The 14,684-nt window shown below is 42.5% G+C and overlaps 1 protein-coding gene across 2 annotated transcripts in view; it reads left to right on the top strand.

Annotated features, from left to right (window-relative positions):
• PTPRR (protein tyrosine phosphatase receptor type R) overlaps positions 1–14,684 on the top strand; it is a 201,012-nt gene that overhangs the window by 23,701 nt on the left and 162,627 nt on the right. The window contains exon 1 of one of the 2 annotated variants that reach the window (XM_084637640.1): positions 691–771. The exons of the other annotated variant lie outside the window; for it this stretch is intronic. The gene's annotated coding sequence lies outside the window, so the exon portion shown is untranslated. Of the gene's footprint in view, positions 1–690; positions 772–14,684 lie in introns of those variants that run through there. 2 annotated transcript variants of the gene reach the window in all.

Consider the following 14,684-nt stretch of genomic DNA (forward strand, 5'->3'; position numbering starts at 1 on the left):
TCATTGCATTCACTCTTTCCTTTCCTCCTTCATCTCTTGCACACTGTATTCACAAATGCCAAAATCTGTCTGACCCTTAATTTGTACCATGCTCATCACTGTAAAGTCCTGTACCTTACAAAATAATAGTTTCAATAAGCATGAATCTTCTCTTAATTGCATTCATTTTACATCAATGTAACTCACCTCCACTGAGTTTATTGGAGTTATTCCCAATTAACACTAGTGTTAGATAAAAATCAGCCTTCATATCAGTGACTTACCCGTAGCCTTTAGTTTCCCTTTCTTTTTGTCTTTGCAGGTGTAACACTGACAGACCTCAGTCGTCAGCGGGTGGGATCAAACCTGGAACTTAGTGCACGAGCTAAAAGCCAACCGGCTGTTAGCTAAGGCTGTAGAGCAGACTCCTTTAAGTCTCTCTAAGTGGTGTCGGTGCCACTAGATGGGACAGAACACCACACCCAGAAGTTGTGTGGGTTACCTACTTCCCCTAGCTGAGGAAGCGCGTCCCGAGCTTCAGAGACTTCGCAGTTGAAATCCGGGATGAGCCCCCACTTGTAATACTGACAGACCCTGGTTGTCGGCAGGCAGGATCGAACCAAGGATCTCTGGAGTTTAGTGCATGAGCCTCTACCACATAAGCTAAAAGCCAACTGCCTCTTAGCTAAGGCTGTAGGGCAGACTCATTTAATTCTCTCTCTAAGTGGTCTTGGTGCCACTAGATGGGACAGAACACCTCACCCGGAAGGTGTGTGGGTTACACAGGCACAGGTAAGATTGGTGGGAATTTCCTTATCTCCTGTTCTCATTCCACTTCCAAGAAAAAGGCAAGACCAGTGTGTTTTTGTGTGTATGTGTCACTTGCATTTTGTAGACTCACAGGCAGTGGCTCAAAGTTCCAATTATGTGTCCAAGAATTCCTTTTGTGTGACTGGACTCAAGTCAGTACAGCAGTGTGGAGCACTGTTCGCTTTGTCCTCATCTCTCTGGCTCTGAATTCCATTTCAGGTATGCTTAATCCTCACTAAGGAAAAAGGCTGCTAACTCTCTCTGGAGTGTGCTGGATACTGGAATAAATTGAAGGCCGTTTGCCAGCTGCTTATAGTCTGGAATAGTTCTACAGCAACATGGCAACCCCTATGAGCGGTGAGGGAGGATCTCTGCCTCAAGCCATAGTTTTTGGTGCTGGGCTGAAAGAATTAAACCCCTTGTGCTGTAGCTCGTCCATGCCATCAAGTGTGTTTTTTCATCAGCAGTTGAGTCTCCTATCTCATAGGGCATCTGAGAACCAGGAAGAGATGTGGTCTGGCCAAACTTTTGAGGTGGGTGTGGAAATCTGGATATCCTCTCCACAGTGCACAGCTCCCGTAGGTGGGAGGTTGGAGATGGAATCCTTCTGTGAAGCTGTGGAGCCATAGTGGAGCTGCGCTGTCACCATTACTCCAGCCTCCTCTCACAATTGCTGTCACTGCCTCCCCTCTGGTCACCCCGATACCCATGTTGCCCCCATGTCAACGCATACAAAATTCAGTTCTTGAAATCGTCTTTCCTTGCTTGTTGATCTGCCCATAGGCACATGCACCCTCTGAATGCTTCTATTGGTTCCCCATTTCCCACTGCATCAAGCTCAAGCGTCTTACCCTCACCTTCAAGGCCTTTACAGCTCTGCTCCTTGTGGTGTTTAGATGTTGCTTGTAATTATTAGAATTGGGAGCACTGGCTGTTGGGAGTCTGAAAGGACAGGAAACAGGAAGGAGCGGGGAGGAGTTGAAGAGGCTGAGGGAGAGCTACGGAGGGTGCAGCAGCAGCTTGGAAAAGAGGTTTTCACTTTAAAAAATAAAGTTCTGTTGAAGTTTGTTAATACCTTGCCTGGTTACTACAACATTTTGGTGACGAGGATGGATCTTCTGCCTCTGAACCCACCTGCACCCTTTCTACAAAGCCCAGGTGAGCCTCCAATTGCTTTTACTGTCTGGATCCATATGCTTGAGACTTATCTGCTTGCAATCAGTGCTACAGAGATTTCTGAAGTAAGAAAGTCATAGAGTCATAGAATATCAGGGTTGGAAGGGACCTCAGGAGGTCATCTAGTCCAACCCCCTGCTCAAAGCAGGACCAATCCCCAATTTTTGCCCCAGATCCCTAAATGGCCCCCTCAAGGATTGAACTCGCAACACTGGGTTTAGCAGGCCAATGCTCAAACCACTGAGCTATCCCTCCCCCGCCCACCAAAGCATGCTCTGCTAATCCACTGCCTTGGAGCAGAAGGGCAGCGTACATGTTACACTTTTCCCCTTGCAGACGATAAATATTAGACTGCACTCACTGCATTAAAGAACTTTTTTGTACCAAGAGTGAATGTAGTAGCTAATCGCTACAGATTTTGCCAGCATGACCAGAAACTAGGGGAGCCTATAATGCAGTATATTGCTTCCCTGTGGAGTCTGATTGTAACTTGTGACTTTGGGAATACGGCGGATGAGATGATTAGAGACCAGCTCATTGAAAAAACAACCATGCTTCATATAAGAGAACGTTTACTTCTAGAACCACAACTTACACTAGAAAAAGCAATAACCGTTGCTCCCCAGATTGAGTCAGCTACAGCTGAAGCCAGAATAATGGACATGGATACAGGAGGCACAGTCCAGGCTGCGACTCCTTTGCAGAAAAGTTCACTATCGCTGCAGACACACAACTGCAAGAGGAAAACTAATGAAAAACCACCAAATCAGCAAATTCAAAATACAGTAAAAGCATGCTTTTGCTGTGGATCCCCACAACACCTTGCAAGCTACACAGGATGTCCGGCAAAAGTAGCTCAGTGCAATCACTGCAAAAAGATTGGGCATTTTGCTAAAGTATGTCACAGCAGCCAGTTCAATCAACAGGTTCATGCAGTTACAATACCAGCTGTTACTGTGCTGAGCGTGGACAAAATCACTACTGCACATATTCCAGAACAAATAAAGTGCATGGTAAATGTTTCTGCCGTACCCTCAGGCAAACCACACTCTATTCAGCTAATGTTGGACGCTGGCTCAGCAGTATCTATACTACCTGATTCCATCTATTTGCATTACTTTAAAGATGTACCTCTTACTGAACCCAAACTTCACTTGGTGTGCTATTTGAAAAACCATATTCCAGTACGTGGCTGCCTGCCAGCAATAGTTACTTTTGGTGATTGCTGTGTAACTGCAAAGTTCTACATCGTCCACAACGGCACTCCTATCTTTGGCCGAGATTTATTGGCTGCTTTAAATCTCAGGGTAGTTAGTGGATGAATTGATCTTCCTCAGCAAAGCACTCTTGCGGTACACACACCAGTTTCAGCTGGGACCCAACACCAGGTTGAGGAGAAATCCTTCTCTGCTCATGGGTTTCTGCATAAAGTTAAAATGCGGAATAATGTGATGCCTGAACGACAGAAATTACAGTGCTTATCATTTTCAGTCAGGGAAGCTGTTTCAGAGGAACTTAGAAAACTTATTCAAAAGGACATTGTTGAAGAGATCGACTCCTCGGAATGGGTTTCACCTATAGTAGTGATGCAGAAGAAAGGTGGAGGCATTCACCTTTGTGTGGACTTAAGGGAGCCAAATAAAGCTATTGTGTTTGACAACCATCCTCTTCCTCACATTGAAGAAGTATTTGCAGAACTCCATGGAGCAAAGATGTTTTCTACTCTTGATTTTCAGAGCGCATACCACCAGGTTATGTTGCATGAAGATAACAGAGACCTCACAGCATTTATTACATGATGGACTATTTCATTTTAAACATGTTCCATACGGTCTCGCATCAGCCCCAAGTGCCTTCCAAAAAATGATGTCATTGATTTTGAAGAATCAGCATGGAGTTCAGTGCTATTTGGATGATATTATCATGTTTGGAAATACTTCAGAGGAGCATGACAATAACCTTCAGTCTGCACTAAACTGCGTCAGCAAAGCAGGCCTCAAGCCCATAGGTCCAAATGCAAATTTAGACAAACTGAACTCTCCTTTCTGGGGCATACAATTTCACAGGCTGGACTAAAACCTGATCTGGCTCATATCCTGGTAATTTCAAATCCTCCTCCTCCAACAGATTTGCAAACCTTACGTTCCCTTCTTGGGTCTTACCTCTTCGTATGCAAAATTCATTCCCAATTATGCTTCTGTCATTGAACAGTTACGGGAATTACAACGGGGAAGTTCAACTTTAGTGTAGACAACCGATGCACAAGCTAGTTTCGAAACGGTGAAAGACTTGATTGTACATAGTCCAGTACTTGCACTATTCAGTCCTGCATTGCCCACAATTGTAACTGATGCTTCTGATTATGGACTTGGGGCTGTCCTCACACAACTTCATGAGGACAACACAGAGAGGACTGTTGCATTTGCTTCAAGGACACTAAGTAATGCTGAGAGAAAATATTCTACAGTCGAAAAAGAAGCACTTGCTTATGTCTGGACTACTGAAAAATGGAGAACTCTACCTGTGGGGCCGCACATTCAAGTTACGCACAGACCACAGCCCTTTGACGATGCTGCTCACCACAAAAGGACTGGGAAGAGCAGGATACCGTATTGCTCGATGGTCTGCAAGACTACTCTCTTTCAATTATGAACTGGAATATAAGCCTGGAAACCAAAATGTGGTAGCTGATTGCCTTTCTCGCCTGCCTTTGCCTTCACCAGATGGTCCACCGGAGGATAGGATGTAGTAGTTGCGCTTATTACAAGCGCTCTCACTGCAGTTACAAGAGAACAATTTCAAGCTGCTTGTTCAGCGTGTCCAATTCAACAAAAACTACGGGAATTTCTGGCAAAGAGCTCAGTAACCCTAAAAACCTTGACTCAGTTTTGCTGCCTTATTTTAGAATTCGGGATGAACTTTCTTTGCTTGATGGCTGTGTGCTATGAGGTACACACCAGCTACTTGTGCCAGAAGAACTCATACACCTGGCACATGATACTCATCAAGGAATTGTCCGAACCAAACAACGACTACGGGATCTGTATTGGTGGCCAGGGATGGACTCTCAAACTGAAGCACTTCACTCCGATGAAGTGAGCTGTAGCTCATGAAAGCTTATGCTCAAAAAAATTTGTTAGTCTCTAAGGTGCCAAAAGTACTCCTTTTCCTTTTTCATAAAATCCTGTGTCACTTGCCAAATGCATGATAAGACAGCAGTTACATGTACCCCTCCATTACAGCCTGTTCCTCTTCCTGAATCTGCATGGGAAGAAGTGGCGATTGACATTGTAGGACCCTTTGATACTGCTCCAATTGACTGCCATTATGCCATCACTTTAATAGACTATTTCAGTAAATGGCCTGAGGTAGCATTTACATCGCAAATCTCTTCTGCTACAGTAATTAAGTTCCTCTCTTCAGTTTTTAGCAGGGAAGGTAACCCCAAAGAACTGGTTTCAGATAATGGTAGTCAATTTACTTCCCTGGAGTTTGAAACTTTTTTCTAGCAGAGAGGAACATTTTACACAGAAGGTCGTCCCTATACTACCCTCAAGCCAATGGGGAAATCGAACGGTTTAACAGAGAGTTTACAAATGCTAAACTGGAAGGGTGATTGTGGATAACCTTCACTACTGATTTCATGCAGGCATACCGGGCTACATGACATGCCACAACGCAAAGATCACCCGTAGAGTTACTGCATGGGAAACAGATGAATACTAAACGGAACATTTCTGGATTGTTAAAGGCACGACCTGAGGCCCCAGCTGAGGATGATGTGAGAAAAACAGTTGAACAGAACCAAGCAAAGTCTAAGGCTTTCACAGACAAGCAGCGGGGTGCTAAGGAACCAAAGTTTCAGTGTGGTTCTTACATTAGAATATGAAAATCTGGAATTTTACACAAAGGGGACCATAAATTCACAGCTTCTCTTAAAATCATAGAGAAGAAGGGACCTTACACCTATCAACTTTCTGATGGGCAGGTATGGAATGCTTCTTATCTCACACCTGCCTATGCACCAAGAGGAGATTATGCCAACACCCAGTCTGCATTGGATGAATTCACCATAGTATCAACACAACAAGACATTGCACTGGAACCAGGGCTTGAGAGACGGCCTGTCAGACCCGGACAACCACCTGTCTGGACTAGAGACTATATTATGTAGTATCTATAGTGTTTTTAGTGTAATATTTCTGTCAACAGTATAGTGCCTTGTTTCCTATTTGTTCCTGTGGTTAGAACAACAATGTTTATTGTAATTGGGAGAGTTTCTTAAGAGACGACACAATGTGGTGTTTAGATGTTGCTTGTAATTATTAGAATTGGGCTGTTGGGAGTCTGAAAGGACAGGAAACAGAAAGGATGGGGGAAGAGTTGAAGAGGCTGAGGGAGAGCTACTGAGGGTGCAGCAGCAGCAGCTTGGAAAAGAGGTTTTCACTTTAAAAAATAAAGTCCTGTTGAAGTTTGTTAGTACCTTGCCCAGCTACTACAACACTCCTCCCTATTTATATGCTCTTGTGTTTTATTTCATTGCCCCATCACATCCTCTCTGCTAATGATGCCTGCTTTTCTAATTCTTCATCCCTTCTTCTAAGTCGTGCCTTCTACATGGAATGTTCCCTCTGAACTAGTCTGTAAGCTACTACACTCTCCTCCTTCAAATACCTCCTTGAGTCCCAGTTTTGCTGCTATACCTGCAGGAAATCAGCCAACCAAACGGGTTAGGTCCTGGGGGAGCCCAGCAACAATATTTGTCAATGATTTGGACCTGTAATTGTCCCCACTCAGTGGAGATGCTGGAGTGCTGTGGTAAGAAGCCTTTGTTCTGACATACTATGTGTAGAGGTGGCTGAAAACATTTTGTAAACTATTTTTTCCCCGCGAAACATTTTTTGTGGAAAAATTTCATTTAGAGTGAACTTTTCCCATAAAAAAAAACCTCAGATAATTTCTCTGAAATTAAAAAAAGGCTTGTTTTATTTTGAAATGTTACCAGAAAACTCCACTCTTTCCCAAGCAGCTCCGAGTTTGTGGTATTGTGGCAGGTGTACTGTTATCCAAGGGCTAGAATTGCATGTGTTCCAGCTGCTAGGCCCTACAGGTTCTAACACCTTGATGAGTCCCAGCAAAGTACTCCAATAATGGCTTCTGCCAATAGGCTGCCCCAGCATCTTCTAGCTGTCCTAGACCCTTCCTTCTCCTGTTTGCAGGCTGCTCCCCAGGATTCTCCTGCTACTGTTGGGCCCCTGGCCTCCAGCCTGCTGCTGCTTCCCATAAGCAGTATCTGGCTCTTTCTCCACTTCCTACTTCCCTTTGCTACTTCCTTTTGCTGCTCTCTAGGCATTGTGGAGTTCTCTCCTGGCAAGATGTTGAACTGGGTAACACAGAGCTGGTCAATCCCTTTCCCTCCAGCTGGTTCAGGGATGAGGGAAGGTGCCAAATAATGAGTCAGCATGTTTATTACAGAATGTGTGAAAATATGGAGATTGTTACTGACACCCTCCTTCCCCTCTTCCTGCTCCATGTTTGTCCCATTCCCTTGTCACATCTCATCCTAAATTAGACTGTAAGCTCTTTAAGGCAGTAATAGTGTCTTTGTGTGTGTACAGCACCTAGCACAATGAGATCCTGATTCCAGCCAGACAGTGTGAGCACAACGGTAATATGCACAGTATTGCCAACCTGAAGAGATCAAAAATCATGAGTCAGACCCTCATTAGTTGAGGTTCCCCCTCCCAGCATGATTTTTTTTTTTACATCAAATTGGTTTTGGTCTCTTTTGACTTTAACTCCCCTCTAATCCTCTGCCAATGTGTGGGTGCTAATTCCAGGTTGAAAGGTCAGCTTTTAATGCACCACCTTCCCCAGGCTCCCAAGCAGAGACTCCATTTACTGTCTCCTCACCCCTAAGATGGGGGAAATGCCATCTATTTCCTATTACTGTCTTGACTTAGCAGCATCATTTCTCTTCCTCCTGCTGCTCTAGGACTTCTCGGCTTGGAACCCAGCAGCACCAATTCCCTTACCCCCTGCCTCCAGCTCCTCCAGAGCTCTCTCTCTGCTGTAGGGCCATATGTGAAGGCAGGGCTCAGTGGCAGGACAGATCTGTGTCCTTAGCCCTGAGGCTCTCACACAGAGCTCCACCCAGCCTTGAAAATCACAGGATCAGAGGAGCTTTTTGCATCATTGTGACAGCTCCTCCAGCAGGCAGCAAAATCCTTTGACTCGCAATCAAATCATGAGAGTTGGCAACACTACAATATTGTTTCTCCTGGCTGCTCAGAGGGCACTCTTTTCCCCCACCCCTTCCCGTAGGCTGGGGAGTTCCCCATATCTTGTACCCCTGTTCAGCAAAGTGCAACAAGTCCATTGACTCTAAGAACCCTATAAAGAAGGAGCAGAACTTTTCTCAGAGGGTTAAAGCCTATTAATATGTAGAATGAAAAAGAAGGTAAAATGCAATGGTGCTCAGGAGAACTAGTCATCCATAAACTGGCAGCTTGGCCAACTGTGGGGCAAGAAGCTAAGCTTTAGCCTCTGAAGCATGACAGAAAGTCAGATGTCACTTAACAGCAGAGTCCTGATATTGCAAGCTTAAGAGAAGTGGCACCATGGAGAGTGAAGGGGTAATAAATAAAATATTGCATCTCGGCAATGACTTCTTGAACAGGCCTTTTGAGGACTCAAATTTGTGAACTCTGAAAGAAATTAGATGGGTCCATCTGAGGAAAATGGATCTTTCATTTCTTAGATCATGTTTTTATCCTTTGTTTGTTTCATTTGTCAGACAAGTATTGCATTGATACATAGTGAAGTTCTGAGACTTTTTCATTATTACAGTGCTGAATTGCTAAAGAGCAGTACATGTTAGTCATACAGTAAGAATGAGGACAGTTTTATCAATCACTCCATTCATGTGAGTGTAATCACTTTCCTGGTGTGTCCACTTACGTCTGTCTGCCTTGGGCCTGAATACTTTCTCTCTCATCAAACCTTCAAAACATTTTGCCCTCAAACCCTAAGTCCACCCTCTAATAAAAGATTAATGTTCCCCATTACTTATCTTTATCTTGAGTAATTGTACAAGGCATAACATATCTGCAGCATGCTTTACAAGTAGCCCTTAATAGCCTCCAGCTCCTTTTCAGCTCTGTCCTTCTGGATTTTATTTGCACAAAGAAGTTTGGGGAGTCTGCATTTGTTGTCCTCATTTGCTTTCTGCTTCCTTCTATGTGCTTCAGCAGGGATAATTGCATGCTGAGCCATTATCATGGCATTGTGTTTGCGGTCAGTCTTTGTGGAAGATGTCAGGAAAGATTCTGAGGCAGTAATGTGCACTAAAACCTTCACAGGGCACATTTATTTTTATTTTGTCATCTTCCTTGGAAAATGTTAATAGAAGGCTAGTGGTGGGATAGTCCAGAACACAAAATTCTTTAACTGATTAGCTGAGTGCTGGGAGTCTGAACAGGTCACTCATAATAATCCAGAGTATATTTTCTTTTTTGTTTCAATTTGAGTTTTGCACAGAACAGAGTGGTAACCTTTCTTTCTAAATGCCCAGCTCAGCATCTTTTGTGAAATTGCCAAGTTCTTCCTCACTTTTCCTTCATTTCTTACTAAGGGAAACTCCCATTGAAGTTACTTGGAGATGTTCATGAATATGAATTAAATGGAAACTGAATAAGGACTTCAAGATTGGGCCCCTGGTTGTCTTTTGAATTCTGTCTTTTAATTTTTTCTTAAAGGTGAACTGAAAAAAAACAACAAATAGATGTTTAGATTGTAATTACTAGCTATATGTGTATATATAGTGGGGGCAGAGTGGTCTCAGTCCATAAAGGGGGGTGGGCATCATGGACCCACACTGCACTGGGGCTCCCCATGTGCAGTTTGATAGGGGCCAGTCAAGGCCAAGGGAGGGGATAGAGGATCCGCTGTTTAGCACTTCAGGGCCTTCTTCCTTAGCACTCACGGCCAGGGCATATAAGTGGTATAGAGAGCCATTTTAGCCATTGGGCTTCAGTAGTCTTTGGGAAGGTAGGGGGGAGTAGATTACCTTTCCTCCTGCACCTGTGCATCTAGCTAGTGCCTACCCTAGCTATTTGGGTTGAGAATGAAGATTTGGCTGTAAGAGTAAATAAAAGAGGTAGGTCTTCTTGTCCCCTCCCTTAGCCTTGTCTGTTCCCTTACCTAAGGAGCCTGAGTCTAGTGTGGTCCACGCTTCTGGCCCCCCAGATCCCTTGTGGATTGAAACCACCCTGCTTCCCTGTAAAAGGGGACCTTGCATGGCAGTAGTAGCAGATTTTTGCCCTTGGTGAATAAATCAAGTGCAAATTTCAAATGGTCTTATATCTGCCACGATCTGATCAGTGTTTCTCCTATAAAAGCTGATGACCTCACTACCCCCTAAAACAGAGTAAGGGAGGCAGCATTCTGTTGTATCAGGTTCCAAATTGCTATATCCACACTACAGGTGCCCTAATCCTAACTCACCAATGAGTGAGATCTCCAAAGGCACTCAGGATAATGAGCCCCTCCTCCTTCTCCCCCCCCCCCCAAAGTTACCATCTGTCTCAAATAAAAATGTACGGCACACTGGTCTACTTGAGGAATGAACAGTGAGGAAGCACAGAGAGAGCCTTTTATTCATCTCTGTTAGAGCCCTTAGAGAGTTGTCTTTGTGAAAACCCAAATTCCCTTACACCACCACTGAAAAGGCAGAGAAAGGGCACTCAGATGATGAGACAACATGTGTTTTCTTATCAGTAAACATTTTCTTGGATCTGGCAGTTGAGCCCTTGCACTATTCCCTTGGTTTCTTCACTTTAGATAATTTTCTCTAGGGCCCTCAACAGATAACTGTGTGATTGATATATACACACACAGACAAGTTAGTCATCTTTTAAAGGTTAATAATGTAACAATTTTAGCATGGCTTTTTAAAAAAGAAAATATCTCATCTACTCACTTTAGTATGAAGCTGTCAACCTGCAATATTTTATTTTAAAATATGATGCTATTTTGAGTTATAGAAGCCAAAGATTAGGAGGTAGAAGAGGATCTTGAGGATGAACCTTTGGCTCCTTAAAGATCAAATATTTGTGCACTTTGGCATAATGGAGAGTGACCAAACTGTATGTGGCCAAAGTGTGTTTAAATGAACAATACTGGATTCTGGAACTGAGCACAGCTGAGAGGGACAGCTTGAATGCGTTTAAAAGCTATCACATGGGTATCACATTGAAACCTTTTTTGAAAGCCCTGCAGGAGCGTAATGGTTACAGGAATGGTGAGCTCCCAGGGGAGGTATGCATAGAGGTACTGAACCTTTGTCTTTATTTTGTTCTTATAAGTGCTTAAGTAATGTTGTTTTACCCTTCTGCTGCCCTTCCTTTGAAGGTCATTCATGACTGACAGTCTGTAATGGAGCTAATTCTCATTTGGCTCTGCTCCATAATAAGCTGGCGGAAAATACTTTGGGAGTCTGGGACCAATTTGATAAAATTCTTCTAGTCCCTGTATGTGGTAAAAGCATCATGAAAATATTGCGGCTACACATGAAGCATTTATAATAACATAAAAGCATTAGAAAGTGTAGGGGCTGGCTGTTGCTGTATTGTAGCTGTGTTTATTTAAATACAAATTGAAACAGACTTTACATTTTCAGCCTTTATCACCTGCTGGAGAAGGCTATTGGAATACCTACTTCATGCAGCTTTAGCTGCACATGTGCATTGTCTTTGGTAATGATCATGTACATCACTGTAGGACTAATCACAGACAATACAAAGATTTTAACATTTATGATGTGCTAAACTCTTTTGTCTGAGAGACACAATGTCATTTACTGGATTTCTTTTCACTGATTGCCCATTATCCTGTTTCTATTAGCATGTGTTGGTGGCTGAAAATAAGGGGTTATCCCTTTGTTGAGGCTAATTATATTAATAATGTTCTTCATTTTAAAACCTGCTTTCACAGAAAAAATGAACATTTTTATTATGGTCGGTAGTGCTGTGGTGTTCATACAGTTATACATTGTTTGGCCAATTTGCTAATAATGTGCCTTATTTTATGTTGTATCTAATATAGTGGCTAAATGAGAGCACAGTTCTGGATGCTAATAATTACATATACACAGATGGTAATGATGCTTCAAATTTAGGTATTACACAGTTTATGTTTATCTGATGCTCTTAGTTGACAGGCCATGAAAAATATGGGTATTTAGGGCCAGCAGCAGAATGGCCTAAACTACTGCCTCATTATTTAGGGACCTTTCATTCATCTAGTAAACTAAGCCTGGAAACAGTATAGAACAGAAAGTCTTTGTCTCAAGGTGAAGGTGATGTGCAACCAGAACACAAAGCATACAGTGTTCTCTGGTACCCTCTGACAGGCTGACTCGGGAAGGGTGCTGAAAGTAGATGTGAATCTACCTACTTAGCTTCAGTGATGGTTAGTACAGGTGTGGGAAAGAGAAGCAATCAAATTCAATGGCAAATTAATAATTTATTTAACATTTTTTCTTTCTTTTTTTTCACCCACCTTCCCTGCATTCATCTTGAATTTAGGTTGTAAGCTCTTTGGCCAAGAGCTGTCTCTTACTATATCTTTGCACAGTACCTATGGCAATAGGGCTGCGATTTTGGTTGGGTAGCTAGCAATTGCTGTAATATGAATAGTTAGCAAATGGATGAGCAGCATTAGGAACACCTCTTGCACCTACTGTCCCTACACCTGTTTAGGACAAGGGAACATTCACTTGAAAATACAATACACCTCCATGTTCAGAAATAGAAAGAAATAAGTTTACTTATCTTGTTTTTGTTTATTTTTTTCTAGATTTATCTTACTAGAAAGCACAGACTTGTAATATTACAATACATGATATATTCGAAATCCATATGCTAAATTTAAGTAGTCATTGACTGTTTAGCTTTCAAATGTAATTGCTGAGAAACTCTCTGAAAATGGATATAACCTTTATGAAATAACTGCAACATGAGTCTTTCAATAATGAATGAATTACATATGGATGCATCAAGTGGAATAACAAATGTACCCTACATAAAAGTAGGATGTCCATAAATCATTTATGACATCCCTGCTTTTCAGTTCTTGGCTTTTTGATTCTAAATTGAAAGCCAGGGTGGATATTAGAAAAAGTGAGTCTGGTAGTCTGATATCAGGCAACTTTCATTTAAGCACTAATTAATTTTAGACAGTTGTGGGTGCAGTGTACTAAAAATACATGCAAAGCATTGCTAGTTTAGTTGTGGACTTTTATTTTCGTTGTCTTCATCCAGTCAATGAAAAATTATTCACATAACAGATGTTGTGGTAGGATATCAGTTTTAGTGAGCAAAATGCTGTATAACAAAAGAGCTTCCCAATATTTCATGTAGGGTAATAAAAATAACAATTACTATTTTGATCAGTTTTTCTTTTTAAAATAGAGATGTGGAAGAGTGAAGATAACCACCTGTGTTTATGCGGATCAGACCCAATCATCAAAATGGTTTCCTAGCCTTAAAATCTATGAAGTAGAAATGGGTGAATGGTGGGGTGGGCGGGATGTGCGCACACACAAAAGGAAGAAAAGCAAACCTTGTTTTAGCTTTTAAACAAACTCACTACTTAACTGTTTACCTTCTTTGAATCTCAGTCCATTGGGAGGAATAACCAAAACAGTGAATTTTGTGCAAATATTGTAGAATATTCACAAAGCAAACCATGATGAATTTGTAATCACAAATATTTTTCATGGGAAGTCTGATTCTGGACATTTCACTCCACCAATCAGGGATTAGAAACATTATCAATAGGGCCCTACAAAATTCATGGCCCTGAAAAATGTGTCATGGATCGTGAAATCTGGGTCCCCCCGCCCCAAGGGGAAATCTGGTCTTTTGTGTGCTTTTACCCTATACTATACAGATTTCACAGGGGAGACCAGCGTTTCTTAAACTGGGGGTCCTGACCCAAAAGGGAATTGCAGAGGGCTGTCGCAAGATTATTTTAGCGGGGGTCACAGTATTGCCACCCTTATTTCTGTGCTGCCTTCAGAGCTGGGCAGCCGGAGAGTGGCGGCTGGTGGCCAGGTGCCCAGCTCTGAAGCCAGCAGCAGCAGAGAAATAAGGGTGGCAATACCATACCATGTCACCCTTACTTCTGCGTTGCTGCCTTCAGCTCTGTAGGCAGCAGCGCAGAAGTAAGGGTGGCAATTCTGTACCATGCTATCCTGACTTCTGCACTGCTGCTGGCGACGGCTTTGCCTTCAGAGCTGGGCTCCCAGCCAGCAGCCACCACTCTCCAGCTGCCCAGACCTGAAGGCAGAGCAGAAATAAGGGTGGCAATACCGTGACCCCCTCTAAAATAACCTTGCCACCCCCCGCAACTCCTTTTTGGGTCAGGACCCCTACAATTACAACACTATGAAATTTCAGATTTAAATAGTTGAAATCATTGAATTTATGATTTTTAAAATCCTCGGACTGTGAAATTGACCAAAATGGACCATGAATTTGGTAGGGCCCTAATTATCAAGCTAGTGGAAACAATTCAAATTTGGAATATTCAAAGCAATAGCCAAACTAAATAGTTTATTGAGGTGTTTCCATAAAATTTTTAGACGGTTTTTGAACAAACAAATTAATTGGTGGATATTGTTATCTGTTTGCAGATAACTTATAAAAAAATAAAAG

This window comes from Lepidochelys olivacea, assembly GCF_965140295.1.
Source record: "Lepidochelys olivacea isolate rLepOli2 genome assembly, chromosome: 1".
NCBI lineage: Eukaryota > Metazoa > Chordata > Testudines > Cheloniidae > Lepidochelys > Lepidochelys olivacea.